Consider the following 13,437-nt stretch of genomic DNA (forward strand, 5'->3'; position numbering starts at 1 on the left):
GAACCCTCTACTAATTAATCATTAAAATTAAAATATATAAGTTTACATCATAATAGGGAGAATTAGAACTAACACCTAGAAAATAGGAACTAATCCTAATCTATTGCACACGCACAACTCTGAAACAAACTATCTCCATTAATTTCAAAAGTTAAATCTATTTCCATTATCAAAAACAAGATTCAAACCCTGCTACTCTCAATTTTTTTTTAGAAAAAAAGATCAATTTCAAGCAACTTTTTAACTCTCTAAACAAATTTAATTCCTCGGTAAACCACTTCATTAAAATATACTTTCATCCCGAAATCGTGTACTACATGTTGCCATAATGCTCCCATAGATGGAAAATACTTTTCGAAATCATATCGCAAGTAATCTATTCCCATTCTCTTCAACTATGATGCCTGCTTAATGTTTACATTATCTATGATATCTTGTAGATCTTGAACTTGAACAATTGTTCTCTATTTTTTTAATTCAGTTAGAAAAATGATATCATACTCTTAGAAAATGAAACCGTACATGTCCTTCATAACGATGGCAATGGAGCGCCTTTTTTGTCAACTGAGTCTTAATTCGTCGCGGTAGCATTTAACCAATGTACTCCTTCCATAACAATAGTTCTTTCAATCTCTATACAACTTGGCAACACACGACATTCATAACTATTTGTGCTCGGCGTTACCAATTTAGGGTTTTCAGCTTCAATATTCAATCATGAAATGATTTACACGGAGGGAGTGAAGGAATGAGGAAGATCATTTCCCGGAGGGAGTGAAGGAATGAGGAAAATACTTTAGGGTCATTACACCTCTTTTTATTATTAAATAAATTTTGCATACATCAAGAATTTTCAAGAATCACCTATATTCAGTGGTTTTTAAGGATATTTAAAATTTGCATGAATTTTCTAAAATATCATGAGTAATAGTTGGTAAAATATAATTCTAAAAATGATTTGAAACAACTTATTGATGGACTAAACTTGTTAACAAAAGAGATTATTTGCAATGCTCTCATTTAATCTCAGCGATTACATTCCTATGTGTTTTCTCTTAAACCCAAAAACATTTATTCTCGGTGGTTTGGTGAAGATAATTGCTAGTTGATCTCTAGATCCACAAAATTGAAGTGATATGTCACCATGATTGACAAGCCCACAAAGGGAGTGATAACTAATGTCAATGTGCTTGCTCTGTTTTTTTTTGGAACACATGGTTCTTTGATAATGCAATTGTTAATTTTTGTCACAAAAAATAAAAGTTGGCTCCTTATCAAATTGTGCAAGACTTTTCAAAAACCTTTTTACACATATTGCATTGCATTCTGTTGTAGTAGTTACAACATATTCTGCTTTTGAGGAAGATATTGAGACAATTCTAGGGCTCTTGAGCATGAGAATAGGTTGAATCCTGGACTAGATTATATAAGAAACAAATCCCGCAAACCATTAGAGATCAACTGCAAGAGGTGGATTCTAATCTCACTGGTGAAGGAAGCTCTCTAATTTTGAAGTCATGGCAACAATGGAGGCTTGCCTTCCAAACTAGGGTCATACTAATAGTTAGAAAAAGCAATATATGTACATGATTTACCTTTATTGGCTTTTGAAGTTGTTTTTGGACCAAGGACGAAATTCATTTGGTCTTAGATGATATGGTGTTGCAATTGGAAAGAAGGAATAACATGTTAATGTGTATAGAGAAGATTGTGTCTCCACGACATGGAACCAGTAGCAACATCCCTGTGGACACAAGGCTTATCGAGGCTGATGTCTCCATTTCTTCCTTGTTGTCCACAATGCTTATCGAGGTTGATGTCTTCATTTCTTCCTTGTTTACTTGATGTTTTGTTGTTCTTTGTTAGTTTTATTTAAGAGTAGGTATTCCAAATCTGGTTCTTATATATCTCTATAGCAAAAAACAGTATACTTTGATTGACATAATTATTTTAATTTATTTCCAATGATTAATAGTATCCTTTTCTATTAGTGATATCATTTTCCAAATGCTAAACCATTAATAAGCAAAGATAGATTAGATATATAGCTTTCTATTACTTATACTTCCATGTGGTAAACCATTAAAAATCGAAGATAAATGATATATGCAATTTTCCATTAGTTATACCAAATTAATTCAATCCATGACTATCTCATGCTACAAATATATTTAATATATTTATAATTAATTATATATTTATAATTAATTATAATTATTTATATAGAAAACAATTTAATTTCAATTTAGAATTTATTTTATTTTATTTCAAAACCTACCTATTGCAATTTTCTACAATTACATATTATTTATGTGAGAATATTTTTTTATATTCTATTTATGTGTGAATAATTTTTTTAATATATATATTAAAAATGATAGATATATATATACAAAACATACAAAGATTGGCATGAAACCAAGCAATCTAACTCTGCTTAGTTAAAATACGAAGACTATACTGCGTATATCCAGTACACCAGTATAATATTAGGACAGGACGCCTATAATATTAGGACAGGACGGAGTCTAACGAGGGCATATTAGTGGCCATACAAGGAACTAGTTTTGAAATGGTACGACGCGTTATGACTTTCCATTATCGTCAACAATGATGGCTGCTCTACTTTTCCAATCAATATTTGACATTATGCCCTTCGAAAAAGAAAGAGAGAGTAGCATACTGTACCTCCTCCATTGAATGAGTCAATGGAATGTCTTTTGGCGACTGAGTCTTATGATCTCTACCATAACTCGTGCGGCAGCGTATCACAAACCGGCCACTCCTTCCATAATAATGATTCGTTCATTCTCTTTCTCTATAAAACCACGCAAAATACACCATATTCATCATAACCATCGGCGCTTACAATTAGCAGCCTCAATATTTATTCCATCGTTTCTCGTTCTTAGCCTGCAATTCCCGATTAATACTACTCGAATTGATCATAAAACCAGGCAGAACACACCATATTCATAACCATCGACGCTTACAGTTAGTGGCTTCAAGATTCATTCCATCATTTCCCATTCTTAGCCTGCAATTCTCCATTAATATTACTCCCTTTTTTATTTATTCGTAGCATTTAAATTGATCATATAATTATGGGAAATCCAAAGCCTGTCAAAACTATGATACTCTGTCTTTTATGGCTATCTATTGCCCTAGTCCTCACAGTGGCATACGATCCAGATCTTCTGCAAGATTTCTGCGTGGCTGACCATACCTCTGCAGGTAAAAACATATATCACTTCTTCATTATTTCTGTCTCAGCAATGCTTCTTACTGTTTTGTTTTTTTGGAACTAAACATTAACAATGGCTCTTTTATTGAATATATTACAGGTAGCGTGAAGGTGAATGGATTTGCATGCAAGGATCCCAAGATGGTGAAAGCCTCCGACTTTTTGTTTCAAGGACTAAGAAACGAAGGTTCTACCAACAATATTTTTGGGCCCTCGTCACAGCGGGGAATGTAGAAAAGTTTGCGGGGGTGAACACGCTGGGAATATCAATGAACCGCGTGGACTTCGCTCCCGGGGGCGTCAACCCTCCTCACATCCATCCCCGTGCCACGGAAATTGCGTTTGTAGTGGAGGGCACCATTCTGGCTGGTTTCATCACTACCAATAATACTTTGTTGTCTCAGAAGTTAGAGAAGGGAGATGTGTTTGTGTTTCCGAGGGGTTTGGTGCATTTTCAGCAAAACATTGGGGCTTCCTCCGCTATGACCATCACTGCATTTAACAGCCAGCTACCAGGAGCCCAAGTGCTTCCATTCACCTTGTTTGGGTCGACTCCTCCTGTTCCAGAGGATGTGTTGGCCAAGGCGTTTAGGATCAGCGAGAAGGCGGTCAAGAGAATTAGCTCTAAATTCGCCCCCAATTAGGTTTTGTTTTAATGTTCGCTACTCCAGCAGGCGTTTCGAAATAGACTATACTAATTGGTTACATTGTTGAATGTATTTTTATGAATAAATAATCGAAGCAGTATGACAAACATTTTCAATAAAGTTGATTACTATTAATTGTGTCCCTTTCTCCAACGTATTGGGGTTATAACGGTCATCTGATTACCTCTGGACAATGAAAATCTTGGCCATGATTCTGATTTGATTACTAGATAGTCTTTACTTTCATTTGATTACCGCGAGGCAATTATTCTGATTTGATTTGCAAATTGTTAGTAAATAATGTTTACTGTGGAGGACCATGATTGTGATTTGCCCCGCCATACGTTAACGAAGAATTTTTACTTGCTGTTATGATTCGATGTTTGACAATTCACATTTATCTCATCTACTTTTCGCTCTTTTTGCAAATCCCGATTTTGATCATCCGACCATTGATAACGCCAATTTTATTTGAAAATGGTTAATCCCGCAAAGCGAGTTTTCATAGTCATAGTAAAATATCCATGTTTACAAAGAGCAATCCAATTCTAAGCTGAGCTGAACGTGGTGTTAACTTGATTACTGTCATAAGGCTAATTTGACTAACTTGAAGAAAATTATTGATTTTTTTTTTTTACACGATGATTTTGTTGAGTATTGTTTAATTATTTGATTATTATTAATATATATATATATATATTTTTAATTTTAATGATATAAGTTTTAATTAGATTATGATGTTAGTTATTTAAAATATGTTTTTGAATGCATTACTTTAAATTTGTTTCACCAGAATTGCAAAATTTAATTCTAGATTTGTGATTAAGATGAATCTAAGTTGATTTTATATTTTTTAGAGTAAAAAAAACAGAACCATTCTGGAAATTGGTTTTACATTACTCACCCCTGACTACATGTCATTAATTAGATGTTGAAGAAGAAAAAGTTGTGTTTAACACTTTATTTGTTTTCATTATTTTAACAAGGGCTTCACTCAATGGACTTCTAACATATAGCATGCATTCATGGCATACTAAACAATACTTTTAATTTAACTACATATTGGAAAATATCTCTAAAAATCACAATATTTAACCCCCTGTCAATATGAACACAATATACCTTCTTAAATTTAAAAATAGCACCCCTAATTTCACAAGATATTGTAGATATCTATTTTTCATTAACATTTTCTTATAACCCTTTATATTTTTTCATTAATTTTGAGCTCCATTTTCTATACTTGTCAATATAAAAACCCTTTACCCCCTATATATGATCCAATATATTATGTTATTTTTTGCTCAATATATATCCCCCAATATGAACCCACATGGTATGGTACTACTCCCTTGTCAATATAAAACTGTTTACCCTCTTTATATCTTCAATATATTATGTCATTTTTTCTTCAATATATATCCCCCAATATGAATCCAGGTGGTATGGTACTGCTTCATGTCAATATAAAAATCCTTTACCTCCTATATATTCTCCAATATATTATGTCATTTTTCCCTCAATATATATCCCCCAATATGAACCCACGTGATATGGTAAAGCCTAAAGTAAAACCCTATGTATTTTAAATGAATGAGAAATTTAACCCTTTACTATATTTAAAAAAGCTTTATAACTTATCCATCTTCTCTTATACTTTTCATAAAAGAAAAATTTTCATGTACAAGAAAAAAAACCAAACAAACAAACAAACACTTTAAATAACATAGAATATAACAACCTTACTAAAATTGTTTTAAATTTCCATAAATAAAAACAAAAGAATTCTAACTACCTTAGGAACCTAATCTATAAAATTGAGAGTATCTCCTTTTCAAAGAGTATGAAAAGACAATAAACATTATTAAAATAAAACCTAGTTTTTACTGGTTCTATACTGAAACTGGTATTGATTAATTTCAATACCACGAATGACGTTGCCCAGACATCTCATTACAGACCTTCAAGGATGACTGTCGTACAGAGAAAGTTGAGAGAGAACAAATTCCATCGCAGGTAACGAACTTGACAGACTTACATAGGAAGAAATGAAACAACAATGTTTGCAGATTATGGCCTCAAGAAGGGCTTTGCGGTGAAAATTTTGGTGTGGAAATCTTACGTTGACGAGTATCTGTTCAGATTTATCTTTTAGTACAAGTCTGTTTGAATCTTGAATGCCTTTGAAAATTAGCTCCAACAATTGTATATAGATTTACCCTAGCCTTAAAGTAATTGGTTCGGGAATTTATCGTGTGCAGGAGACTTGTTAGAGAGTCGTTGTTCGTTTAAGTTATTTTTGAGTGTTTTGCTGTTTGATTTAAGTTATTTTGGGTCTCTGTTGTGTCGAGAGTGCATGCAACATTAGAATTGTGGGCATCGCAACATTAGAATTGTGGGCATCGTGGGCATCGAGGACGTAGCAGAAGTGTTATTCACGTTGTTTTCTGTGAGCAGAGATAACAGCCTTGGATTTGAAATCGTGTTGCAAAGATTTTGTTTTGACTTTTGACGAGGGAACTGGTTTCTCTCGTAATTTTTCATACCGCTATATTGTTTTTTGCTTTGATAATTTCATTTATTCATTTTATATATTAAGTTCACCCCATATCATCATTACATTATTCATTTGTTCATTAATACATTAAGTTCACTCATATCATCATTACATTATTCAGATCGACACCATTATTTATCACAATATGCAATTATGTAGAAAGAATAACATTGTCATCATCATCAATGCAGCGGAACATAACGCAAGCGTTAATTTTTATACAGCTACATTGTTCTTTGCTTTGATAATTGCATTTATTTATTAATATATTAAGTTCACCCCATATTATCATTACATTATTCATATCTACACCATTATTAATCAGAATATGAAATTATGTAGAAAGAATAACATCATTATCATCAAGGCATTGGAACATAACGGAAAAATAGAAGAAAAGCATTCACATACATAGAGACACCAGGATTGGTTCGAGACCACAAGAAAACCCACTTCGGGGAAAACCCTTACAAATATTCTTCTTCATAGATCGTCATCAAATGATTCAACAAAAGGGAGTACAATGATCTCTAACTTTATCTATGCAACAAAACAATTATGATATCCATGAAATGAATCTAATCATACTTAAAATCAAAATCCTGAATCTAAGGACTATAATGTGTTGTCACTGACTGTAGTCAATAGCTGGATATTGTTGTCACTAAGCTGAACACTTTTGAGCAAGGTTTCATACTGTTAACTCATCTTTAGGTCATAGACGCATGGAGAAAGAGTTGTCCGAGCGTCTAAAACAGATATGGATGCTCTCAAGAGAACTGGATGAATGTATATGGGACTGATCTGTATGCTCCCAGGTGATCTGCGTGCGGGCATCCAAATACCAACCATAGCTAGATCTGCCTCAAACCCTAGATGCTCTCTTTAGGCCTTTGTGCGAGCATTTATGGCAACTCAAATGCTCCTTAGACCATTATGTTCGTGCGTTCGGGATCCAAACTGAACTGCGGAAACCCTAACCTCTCGAACGCTCCCTGAGATATTGTGTGCGAGTGTCCAAAACTTCCTAAACATTGTCTAGACCATATTTGCTAGCGTCTAGGGACAAAAATCCATAGTTATGAGCCAATGTTCAAAATCCAGAAATCCCAAACACGTGTGAACTTCGACATTATAGTTTTAGACCCTTTGCGCGAGCTTTCCTCTGCGAGCCCTGTGCAAACCAAGACAATAAGAAAAGAGAAGAAGGCTTCATCAATGTGTCCAAATGAGCTTGAGGTCTCTTCCATTTATAGGCTTTCATGAGGGTCTAATTGGGGTTTAGGCCAACCTAACCAACTGTACATGTGCATAGGGCCGACCTAATACAATATATATGAATAAATAAATAAATTCAAAAACCAACTTTTGTTTGTCCAAATAAGGTGATATTTAGGTTGATTTTAGTCCTATCAAAAACAGGAATCTATTGCAACTATTATCTTCATCATATGAGTTCTCCAAAGTGGAATTTGACAGCAGTTGCAAAAATGAACACTCCCTCTCAACTAGGGAGAATTCCACTACCAATATTTGTCCATCAATAAATATGTCATTATGGAATCTTCAAGTGTCATCATGTATCATCACTGGTCATTTCTGTCATGTAGTCATCGTTCCATGACCACCTCAAGTATCTCATCATCGCAAATCATCAATGTACATCTCGATCTATCCCTTACTTATTCTTGCTTATCTCTTGATTGTCCTTGCTCATATGCTAAACATTCTCAAATCTAGAAGAAGAAGAATTTGTTACCAGAGGGGAGCTTAAGCTACCACCCTCTATCCACCACGCTACTACCTGTAATCTCTGCCAGCAGGCCACTACCCGGAATATCATCATCAATCATCATCAGAAAGCATATCATCAACAAGCACTTCTCAACCTGGAACCACATCGGGGAGCACATCTCGACCTAGAATCTCATGGGGGAGATATACATCTACAATCCCATATAGAGTAATAGGATATCCAAACACATAGGGGAGCACATCTAGACCATGGGATCACATCAAGGAGCTCTATCTCAACCCGAAACTGCATAGGTTATCTCAATCCATCATATTGCCTAATGACGTTGAAAAGTCTGTGGTAGAACACATGCATCATAATTGACTTGGCTTGTACACACCAAGTACGCTCTCAACTCATTGGAAAAACAAGGAATGATATTCATGACAAGCCCTGCTTGTGGATATGATGCCAACTGGGGTATGCAACGACCAAACATGGGAGCAACATTCTAGGACCCTATGAAGATAGGGGAGAAGAATATCCAACCATATGGGTAATAGATAAGGGCATATCCTATTGTCCAAAGTGCCCTCAACCCCAGGAGCCCTCTATCTCAATTCCTCACTCTAGGAGCTCAGACATGGAGGAAGATTTGGCTCAGTGTCCTCAATCAACGCTGATCTCATCATACTCAAATCTCGTATCTTCTTGTCTCAATAGTAGTTGTTTCCTATTCATACAAAACATCAAATAAAATATCATGTTAGATCATAAATAATCATATAAAACCCAAAATGATACCATAATCATCCCCCCTCTCAAGGAGATGTAAATCATAATCCTAAGCTTTTCTTCAACAGTTGCACTCACTCAATATATGAAAGTATCTCAATCCCAACTATATATTGGATTCTCTGTCAATTGCAATGTATTCATGTCATATCCAAATCATGCTCGAACAACTCTCTAAGGAGCTTCTCCGTCCTACCTCATAGCTAGCCATGATAACAACTTCATATTCAATCTTGGTCATGCTATGGACCTCTCACCTGAGATATCATGGCAGATCTCATACTAAAGCAACATCCAAATGTGTTGAACAACAATAATCTCAAATATTTAATATACATCCATGCAGTCACATATCATAGTAGAAATATCTCAGCTTCAAAAATAGAACATCTCATGCAGGTATTTCAGAGATGCTCGGTGGCAACTCTATATGAATGAAGCATCTCACTCATGGATTTATTCAGTTTTTATGCGCGTCAAGTATATATATGGATGAATATTCAAAAATGGAACATCAATGCATCAGTCAACTGATGGTTGCCAAGTCAATTTCACCAACATCTTGAACTTCAAACCAAAGAATCTAAGGATTTTCATTTCCATTATTCAAAAACATTTTCCAATAGCCTTGCAATGTAGATTTTCTTTCCCAAATTCTAGAAATCAATTCATCATGCCATGATACATCATTTTGAGCTTCAGAAGCCATCTCCTTCTTGCTTAGATCATTAGAGGCTCATCATCTGTCAAGAGTAGGCCATTAGTATGTAAAACCAAAACTATAATCTAAATCAATGCCATACCTTGGAACCCATCATCCTAACTTCATTAGATAACTATCTGTTGACACCTAATCATGGGGATTGGGTGAATAGTTTTAAATAATGTAAATAATAACTGATGGAAAAGGAAGAGTCATTGAGAGGTGAAATCCAAGAGTCACTCCCTCATGTATATAACTATGAACAATCTAAATGAATAAACACAGTTCATTTGAGGAGTTACCTCTTGGCCTGACATGGTATCAGAGCCAACGCCATTTTTGGCTTATCTACCTTTATAACTTCCTTCTGCATATTCTACCTACATTCTTCCTATTTTGCAGAACTGGGAGATCTGCCATTGCAGAACAGACACAATCTTCCTAAAGCATTGAAGTTCGTCAAATTATGTGTGTTAGACGTGTTGTGCTGGAGGTTGAATGTTGTGCATTGAAACCAAAACTACATGCCATTTGATATGTTATTACGGTTGGTATGCCTTGTAATATTGCTCATACATTGATTGATATTTTGTTGTGTTGAAGTACTGTGAAATGCAGTGTTTAATGGAGTGTTTAACACTGTGTATGCACAATTATTACATCGCCTCCTCTTCACTCCATTTTTACGTCTATCCACGACAGTATCATTGCAATTGCAGTTTAGTCATTTAATGTCATACATTGCTTGGTATCGAACGTTGTCTCCATATTCATGGTACCTCCCCACATTCATACCTCCCGTTCATTTGTATTCGTTTAATGCCATACGCTTCTTGGTATCGAATGATGTCTCCATATTGAACGTTGTCATGACATTACCATATCGGTTGCACATACCAATCCACCCTCCATTCTGCATAAATCCGCTGCCTCTTGGCCCTCTCCACTGCATGTTTAATAAATCAATCATATGTTTGAATACCATTACAACTCCAGTTTTAATTACTGCGATTGCCCATTTTACAGTTTTTTAATTGCTACGTTGTTCCGCATATTACTTACCACCTCTTGTCGAGAACATTGGCCTACCACCATACCACGAATGGTATAACATTGTCGACTCCCACAGTGTAAAATCGAATCCATAACGTTTTTGACAACCATTATGTAAAGAGCATCCTATATTCTCCCTTCCCCATACTACCTTCCCCATATAACCACTACCCCATATCATAACTCTGTCCTCAAATATCAAACTATAACTTTTACATCAGAATTTCATTTTTAGTCACCAGAACTGCATTTGTTTTTTCCACTAGAAGTACATTTAAAAAAAAGGTACACAGATTTTACAATGCATTCACTGATATCTATTATGGGTGTGGGTCTCAACAAGAAGGAGAATTATCCTCAGTTGTCTCGAAAGATCAAACACACCCTCATTTTTAATAAGCTGTGGAAAAGAGTTTGTGTTGGAGAAGGAGACAAAGAACCAAAACACCTTACCTTAGACAAGGAATTCATCATTTGGGAAATTTGTAACAACAACAAGGCCTATGCCTTGACTGTAGCATCTGTAAATGAAGAGGTGAGTTTCCATATTTCACCATTTTCAAATGCTTTCGAAGCCTTACAAAAATTGAAGCAACTCTATGACTCACACTCTACGCTTGAAGTTGTTCAACTCATGATTAAATTGTTCAACCTTGAATTACAAAATGATGATCCTCTTTCTCTTGCATCAGAAGTAAAATCTATTATGCATGATATCAAAGTCACTAATGTTGAACTAGACATTCCTTTGATAGCTTTTGTCAAGGAACTTTATCCCACTTATTCAAATTATTCTGAGTCATTTCAAGCAAATGGAAACATCAAAGAAATTACCTTTGACTCCCTTGTGAATAAATTTGCTGAGAGAGAGAAAGCTTTTGGGAAGAAGATAGCTCCTCGGTCTTCTGAAGAGGTTGTGTGTCTTGCACATAGAGAGAAGAATCTTGCTCAAGATTCTTCTAGAGGAAGAGGTGGTCGAAGAGGAAGAGGAAGAAGAAATTTCAGGGGTAGGGGGGTAGGCACTCTCAAGGAGAAAAGTCTGAATTGCATTGCATACGTTGCAATAGAGATGGATCACATGATGCATCCACATGCAAGTTGCATTGGGAAAAAATTGAGCATGAAAGAAGTCAACCCAAAGGTAAAACTAATGACAAATAAAAAGGTAAAGCATCTGAATCTGCTCACTATGTTTGGCACATTGTAATATTGGAGTAAATGAAGACTTGTTTAATGCTTCACTTGCTTCTTGGAAAAATGATTGGTTGCTTGATTTAGGATAAATTTGCCACATGAATTTTAGAAGATATTTTTTTGAAGAATTTACTAAAAATGTTGATGGAGCAGTATACTTTGCAGACATATAAAAACTCAATCCATTAGGGCTTGGTACAATCAAGCTCAAATTGCCTGGTCTTCTAGACTTTCTTCTGCATCATGTTTTATACCTCCCACAACTGAGTAGAAACTTGATGTCCTTGGTCCACATCCACCCGCAAGGACACTCCATTCATATGTTTGATGGCAAGGTTGAGGTGAGAAAAGCATCATATCACTCACTTGTCATGACGGGGATAGAAGAAGAAAGGTTTCTCAAGCTGCAAGGTACCTCTGCTCGTGCACAAAGTTTATCATACAATTCTCAATATGATGAAGGTACATTTCCATCAAGTCTATTATGGCATGCTAGATTTGGACACTTAAACTATGACAACCTTCACTTGTTAAAGAAAAATGGTGTTACTAGTTTGCTTACAATTCCTAGGAAACCTAAGCAATGTGATGCTTGCATTCTAGGAAAGCATAGCAAATAGTATTTTCATGACTCAAATTCCAGAGCACATAGAAAACTTGAAATCATTCCTTTAGATTTATGCGGTGCAATGCTTGTTCCTTCTGCAAATGGTAATAAATATATGATGATATTTATTGATGACTACACCAGAATGTGTTGGGTTTATTTATTGAAGAACAAATTTAATTCTTTTTAAACATTCAAGAACTTTCATACATGGATTGAAAATGAAGCACAATCTCATATTGGCTCTATTCGCATTGATAATGGAAAAGATTACAGTTCAACTGAATTTGAAAACTATCTTCGTCGGCATGGGATCAAACATCAAACAACTGTGCCTTATAATCCCCAACAGAACGGAGTAGCTGAAAGAATGAATAGGACAATCTTAAATACGGTATATTCCATGATGTTTTTCAAGAATGTAAAATTGATGTTTTGGTCTGATGCAGTTCTATGTGTTGTATATGTAAAGAATATATGTCCATCTAATGCTATTAGAAATAAGACTCCTTATGAAATGTGGTACGACCACATTCCTTCGGTAAAGCATCTCAGGGTCTTTGGTTCCATCTGTTATGCCTTGATACCAAAGGTACATAGAAACAAACTTGGTGCAAGGAGTCGTAAGTGTATTTTCTTGGGGTTGGGGTATTCAAATACCTCCAAAGCATATTGTCTCTATGATGAAGTTAATAAAAAGTTTGTTATATCTAGAGATGTAATCTTTCTTGAATCTTCCAAAACTGACAATGTTTTTGAGCATCAAATTGATCTCTTGGATAGATTCGAAAATGAAAAATCATTTCAAGCATTTGATAATCAAATTCCACATCTTGAAGGGTGGATTCCTATACTGGATCAACCTATGGAATATTCTTCTGAAGCACTATCTCCCCCGCATG

At 35.1% G+C, this 13,437-nt stretch overlaps 1 pseudogene; it reads left to right on the forward strand.

Annotated features, from left to right (window-relative positions):
* Positions 1 to 3,120: 3,120 nt before the first annotated feature.
* On the forward strand, positions 3,121 to 3,910 carry LOC149246023 (germin-like protein subfamily 2 member 1; annotated as a pseudogene).
* Positions 3,911 to 13,437: the final 9,527 nt, after the last annotated feature.

Source organism: Pinus tabuliformis, chromosome 7 (genome assembly GCF_031772625.1).
Source record: "Pinus tabuliformis cultivar Carrire ecotype Pingquan chromosome 7, CPIR1, whole genome shotgun sequence".
In the NCBI taxonomy this organism is placed as follows: domain Eukaryota; kingdom Viridiplantae; phylum Streptophyta; class Pinopsida; order Pinales; family Pinaceae; genus Pinus; species Pinus tabuliformis.